We start from the raw sequence: 7,320 nt of genomic DNA on the forward strand, positions 1-7,320 counted from the left end.
AAAAAAAAAAAAAAAAAAAAAAAAAAAATATATATATATATATATATATATATGCAGTTTAAAAATATCATGTTTGTGGGGGCAAAATGGATTGAGGGAGACAAATTGGAGACAGGAAGGTTATTGCAATAATCTATATTTTTTGTTTGTTTTTTATAAATTTATTTACTTATTTATATTTGGCTGTGTTGGGTCTTCACTGCTGCACATGGGCTTTCTCTAGTTGTGGCGAGCGGGGGCTACTCTTGGTTGTGGTGCGTGGGCTTCTCATTGCAGTGGCTTCTCTTGTTGTGGAGCACGGGCTCCAGGAGCGCAGGCTTCAGTAGCTGTGGCACACAGGCTCAGTAGTTGTGGCACACGGGCGTAGTTGCTCTGCGGCATGTGGGATCTTCCCGGACCAGGGCTCAAACCTGTGTTCCCTGCATTGGCAGGCGGATTCTTAACCACTGTGCCACCAGGGAAGTCCCACTGCAATAATCTAGATGGGGGATTACAGTGGTTTCAGCTGGGGCAGTGTCGCTGTCCAGCACACAGTGGGACATACAGGATTGCTCCTTGTAGGAAACTCTGCAGAAAGTGGAAATATTCAGAGTCATCTGCATAGAGGTAGTGATTGAAGTCGAAGTTGTGGAAGTAGAAGAGTTTTCCAAGGAAAAAAAGAAGAGGGCTAAGAACAGAATCATAGGGAACGCTGACTTTGAAGGGAAGGGTCAGGAAGAGGCCTGAGATCAAGAGCAGGCAAAGTACTGAAAGGAATCAAGTACTGACTAAGGGACCAAGTACTGACGTATTGACCAAGACGAACTCTTTAGAATTCTCTTTGACAAACTTGCCTGCTGGTAGCATAGGCATCTTTTCTTGCATCACATTACATACCTGTGAATTCTTCATGAAATGAGTACAGATTAATTTGATTTTGCATAACTCATCTTAAACTGGCAGAAGTTGAATTCAGTATAATTGTACTATACAGTATAAGTAGAAAAAAAAGAGACTAAAGACTGGAAATTTAAAAAGTAATAATTAAGATGACAGGATGCAGGAGGAGATAGTGGCAGAAAAAAAAGTATAGTCTTAACGATTGAGATGAGGGATACTAAACATACTATCTGGAGTTTTTTTCAAGATGGCAGCTGTAAAGAACAAGCTTTCCCTGACCCCCCAGCTGAGACAGATTACATGCTCTCAGATACCGCACGATTTCCCTCTGTAGCACTCCTCAAAATTGGAATAAAATGTAATTATATAATTCGTTAATTAAAGTCTGCCCTCTTCCCAGGCTGGAATATATGCATCTGGAAGTCAAGGACTGAATCTGTATCAGATAGGTGAAGCAAGCTCATTAAATAGTTCTTGACTAAATGAGGTGGGGAAAAAAGATCCATATGAAAAGTGCTGAAAGAGAACATCTGAGATGAGAGGAGATGGGATTCAGAGAGATGCAGGAGTCAACAACTGTCAAAACTCAAAAAAGTTTTGACACTAATCAGAGGGTGGCCATATGTCGAGGTTTGCCTACCACATTCCTAGTTGACACCTGTTATCCTAGTGTAATTGTTAAAATCCCCATTTCATTTTCAAAAGTGTTTCAGTTTTTGTGATAAATAATATCGTCACCTTGACTAGATATTTGACTGAAACATCACACAAGGAAAAAATTATGTGCATATATATATATATATATATATATATATAATAATATGACTATATATGCATTTCTTTCAAGATGAAAGTTTATGGTAAGTAAAATATGGTAAATAGAAACTACATAACAAACCAATCATTTATAAAATTTAAGATGGCCTGGATTTCATCGATAATTTCTTTATTTGGCTCACAGTCACCATTATTTTATTTCAAGAATATAAAATTGCTCAGAAAGTCCTGATTTCATTTTCTAAAATCCATTTTCCCCATGACACGATGGAATTTTTAGGAGCCTAACTCTGTTTTTAATGGAAGTCACCACCATACTCTTCTGCTCCTTCAAACAGCTGTGTGTAAACTCCAGTCTTGAACACCACCCCCCTAAATTTGCAAAGCCTTTGGAATCCTTTGGATCAAAACATCTTTTAACTGTGCATTTCTATTCTTAATTTGGATGTGAATTTGAAAGTTTCCCTGGTGGGTGGAATTGAATTGCACTGATGATTTTATTAAGCTGATCAAACTTCGGTATCCTGTAGTAATTCTTTTCTATCTACTGTTCAGGATAAACAGATGCTCAAACTAATCCCAGAAAATACCAAGTAATAACTTTTCATTTCAGTGCAGGCCATGACAGGCACAGGTGAGGAGAGCTAACCATTCACAGTCTGTCTTGCTGCTCAAACAGCCAGCGATCTCTCTAGAATCTCGTGATTATTTCTGCAACAGATGCCCCAGTTTGGGAAATAGTTGAAATTTTTCCTTGTCTGGAGAAGCTATAAACTTATCTTATTCATTTTGTATCCTGGTACATAGTAGTTGCTCATTATAAAATATTGAATAACGATCACTGAACATATTCCTTGGTATTGTTTTCAGTTTTGTTTAGCAAGTTTTTTACACAATTTAGCTAAATTTATATAGCGTGGCACTCAGAGAGCCTTTTAAAATATTTATTGAAAACAATTTTTTAAAAATAAAATATTGGGTTTCCCTGGTGGCTCAGTGGTTGAGAGTCCGCCTGCCAATGCAGGGATCGCGGGCTCGTGCCCCGGTCTGGGAAGATCCCACATGCCGCGGAGCGGCTAGGCCCGTGAGCCATGGCCGCTGGGTCTGTGCATCCGGAGCCTGTGCTCCACAACAGGAGAGGCCACAACGGTGAGAGGCCCGCGTACCACACAAAAAAATAATAATAATAAAAAATAAAATAAAATATTTATTGGGCTTCCCTGGTGGTGCAGTGGTTGAGAGTCTGCCTGCCGATGCAGGGGACATGGGTTCGTGCCCGGGTCCGGGAGGATCCCACGTGCCGCGGAGCAGCTGGGCCCCTGAGCCATGGCCACTGAGCCTGCACGTCCAGAGCCTGTGCTCCACAACGGGAGAGGCCACAGCAGTGAAAGGCCCGTGTACCGAAAAAAATATATATATATATATTGAACTGATAAGATATTATTCACTAATTTCCCCTTAAAAGGATTTGAGAGGCCTTATAATGAAAGTCATTTGTCGACTGTTTTAAGAATTAAGTGAGTTTATATTTTTGAAAATTGTTCTTGGTTTGACAGATTTTCATAATTATCATATAATAATAGTAATAATAATAATTATTATTATCATCATGGTCATCATTCCAACACTTAAAGATGAAAAATCACATAGTAAAAGAGTTGGGCAGAGGTCATCATACCAACACAATAAAGAAATAACTCAGAGCCATCCTCAAAATACTTGGGCAGATTTCAGTCCTAGTATTTCTGGGATCCTTGTTTACTGAGTATGATGCCTTCAACTACTGTGAATCAGGGTTCTCTCATTTCTGTTCCTGGTTCTATTAACTCACTAATTGTGTGAATACAAGAGAAGCCACTTAACTTGCTCAGTCTCATTTTTTTATTTATAAAATGCTACGATTATCTGCTCCTCTTTGATCCCATAAGACCTTAGAGTTATCTCTGTTATCGGAGCTGAGATATAGCAGGTGCTGGTCTAAACTTCCTACATGTATTAACTCATTTAATCTTCACAAATACTATGTAAGTTTTCCCCATTTCCTCCTGTTCTCCCTTCCTTTTTTCCTTCTTCCTTTCCTCCTCTTCTTCTTTCTGTATCAAATGTATGCCCTTTCCAAAGCCATACAGTTATTAAGCAACAGAGCCGGGATTTGAGCTCAAGCAACTTGGTGCCAAAATCCAAACTCTAACCACTATTTTCCATCTTATTTTATTTTATTTCATTTTAATTAATTGGCTACATATGTCTCTTCACCACTAGAATTTGATCTCCTTAGGACCAAGCACCATATTTTATTAATCTTTTATCATCCTCAAGTATTTTGTTGGTACCTGGCACATTGCACATATGCCATCAGTATTTGTCAAATGTGTACATGAATACTTGCCTGCTATCTCAAAGCAATATAACTCCTGTGATTAGATTATGTTATGTTGCAATGATGAGGGAATTTTGCAGTTGAATTAAGGCCCTAAATCAGTTGACTTTGAGCTAATCAAAAGAGAGATTGACTTAGGTAGCCCTGACTTAATCAGGTGAGATTTTTAAGAGACTCAAAGCAGCAACAAAGTTCCTATTGGCCTTAAGGAGTAAACTACCAGGATATGCAGAAGAATTATATGACAGGAAATGGTAGATGGTCTCTAGGAGCTAAGGGCTTCTGTTCTATGTCACAGGTACCGAATTCTGCCACAACTAGTGAGCTTGGAAGACAACCTTGAGCCTTAGACAAAATCATAGCCATGTCTGACACCTTGATGTTAGCCTGGTGAGACCCTGGGTAGAGAATTTAGCTAAATCCCATGGCCAGACTCCTGACCCATGGAAACTGTGCCATAATAAATGTGTATATTGCTTTTAGCTGCTGGGTTTGTCATAATTTGTTGTGAACAAAAATAAACACATCCAGGGCACTCTAGTTTAACTAGAGTTAGAGTCTCAGTTTTGTTGAATTCCTAGAGTTTGCATGCTACAGTGACGGAAAACATGAAGGCAGAAAGGAAAAGGCTACAAGCGATGCAACTGAAGTAAAACCTTGTGTTGAAAATCTGTTCATATTTCTTCTACCCATAACTTTGCTTTGGATGTCAAGTGCTGGGAATTCAGTTGTTCCTCCTCCCCGGTACATGGCACCCATCATCACTGGTCTGTACAAGTTTCGTTCTTGTTTTATTTTTTCCCCTTTATTCCCCCCTTTCCCCTCCTTTCCACCGCCACCCTCTTTAATGTTTTGATGTGTCTTTGGCTATGTAATGATCCTCCTAAAATACAGTGTTACTGAGCTCCTGTATGTGTGTGACCTTACTTTATATAAATGGTACTGTGTCATAGCTCTCATTCTAGTTCTAATTTTATTCTCTTAAGTTTGTGAGTTTAAGGTCTAGCCACCTGGATCCTATTCATATTTTGTTTCTTACTGCTGAAAGCACAGCTACCACTGATCTGTTCCCCTAGTCTGGAGGCTTGCTGGTAGCTTCCAACTCTTCCTCCCACCCACAGTATTATGACAAACCTCTTCAAATGTGCCTGCATATCGATGTGTGCTAGAGAAAGACTCCAGTGTTATTGAAGGATCACAGGGAATGTACTTGGTTTTTACAGAGTGCTGTCAGTTTGCTCTCCAGAATGGCTAGTTTACATCCCAGTGGTGCAAGAGAGTCCTACTTCCCCATAATCTTACCAAAACTTAGTATCGTATGATTTCCTACCTTATTTAATATGACGGGTGTAAAATCTTATCTCATTAGTCTTTTGAGTTTCCCCTTCTGTGCTGTGCCAGTTCATTTACTTTGCCTTTCTCTCTCTCTTTCTTCCTTTCTTTCCTTCTTTCTCTCTCTTTCTTCCTTCCTTCCTTCCTTCCTTCCTCTTTTTCTCCTTCTCTCTCCCTTTCCTTCCCTCCCTCCCTTATCTCCTTCCCTCCCTCTCTCCCTTCATTTCTCGTTCTTCTTTCTCTTTTTTTCCTGATTTGCAGAAGTTTCCTATGCATCCACATATTAATCTATTCTTCTAGGTGTTATAATGATCTTTTCTAAACCTATCACCTGTTTCATCCTTAATTTTGATATGCTGATTTTTTTCCCTATGATTTGAGACTTTGAGGTCTTTTGTAAAGTGTTCCCCACCCCAGTATCATGACAATTTTGTCCTTTCACATTTAGTTATTTATTCAATTTGGAATTTATTTTTATATATGATGTAAGACACCAACTTTTGTTTTTCTCTCCGTAATGAACTAATTACTCCTAACCCATTCCATTAGCAAACTATTCTATCCCCACACATTTTTTGGCACCAGTTTTTAATCCCATATCCACTACAGTTAAGCACAGATTAACTTCTGTTATTATTGTTCTGTTTGTTTCTGTGCTAGTGCCACACTAATTTTTCAAAAAATTAATAACTATGTAACAAGTGTTAAGTCTGGGTCCCTAAGAAGCAGATGCCAAAATGGGGGAGGGGCTGGAAGCTGGGAGAGCCATCAGACCATAATGCCAGTTTGACCTCAAGTGTAGAAGAGAGGGAAGGAAAGGAGAGAGGTTGGGAGAAAAGTTCTTAAGCTGCCACGCAGTTCTAAGGAGGGTTCAGCAAGGCTATTAGAGAGTCCTGGAGCCAACATTGGCCATCAGAAGCATTCCATGTCTCTCTGTAATGGGCTTGTCCTAGTATCCCTACTTTCTTAGTCAGTTCAGGCTGTTATACCAAATATAGGATAGACGGGGTAGATTAAACAACAAACATTTTTCTCTCACAGTTCTGGAGTCTGGGATGCTAGCAGATCTGGTGTCTGCTAAGGGCCCACTTCCTGGTTTGCAGATGGCCATCTTTTCTTACATCCTCACATGGCAGAGGACAGAGAGAGGAAGCAAGCTCTCTTTTGTCTCTTCTTATAAGAACACTAATCCCATTCATGAGGGCTCTGCCTTCATGACGTAATTACCTCCCAAAAGTCACATCCAAACACCATCACGTCGTGGATTAAGCTGATCTTGTGAATTTTGGGGGTATACAAACGTTCAGTCCATTGCACCTGCCATGCTTAATACTTGACTGGAAGCAAGAGAGTTCTTGGACACAAGCACAAGCACGGTAGTGGATTTCAGAGTGCAGCAGCCGGGAGCTGGGTCAGTCACATTCACTGATCCTCTCGTTACCAACCACAGACCTCATGTGGATTCAAAAGTGAGACTTCAAGACTGACTTAGCAATTCTCAGATAGCTGTTTTTTCAAATAAATTTTAATGGGTTTGTAAAGATCTTCAAAATAACCTAGTGGAATTTATATCAGAATTGTATTGAACTTTTAGATTAATCTGGGGAGAATTTATATCTTTAAAATGTTAAACTTTCCCATTCACAAGCATATCATACCACTTTATTTATTTGGGTGTTCTTTTAGGTAGTTTAGTAGATTTTAAAATTTTCTCTATACAAGCCTTGTGGTTAAATTTTAGAAAATTTAGAAGACTGATTGCTGTTGCCAAGACTATTCATCATTTATTTATACGGTTTATTACTCAACATATAACTGTTACTTTTTTTGTGTATTACACATAAGAAACAATCAATTTTTTAGTTCAAACTCTGTCCTTATGATTCTCATCTCCACCATCTAAATGTAAAAGCCTCTTTTAAAAAAATAATCTTGTTAGCATACTTTCCCTA

The sequence above is a fragment of the Lipotes vexillifer genome, unplaced genomic scaffold, assembly GCF_000442215.2.
Source record: "Lipotes vexillifer unplaced genomic scaffold, Lipotes_vexillifer_v1.1 scaffold155, whole genome shotgun sequence".
NCBI classification, from domain to species: Eukaryota; Metazoa; Chordata; class Mammalia; order Artiodactyla; family Lipotidae; genus Lipotes; species Lipotes vexillifer.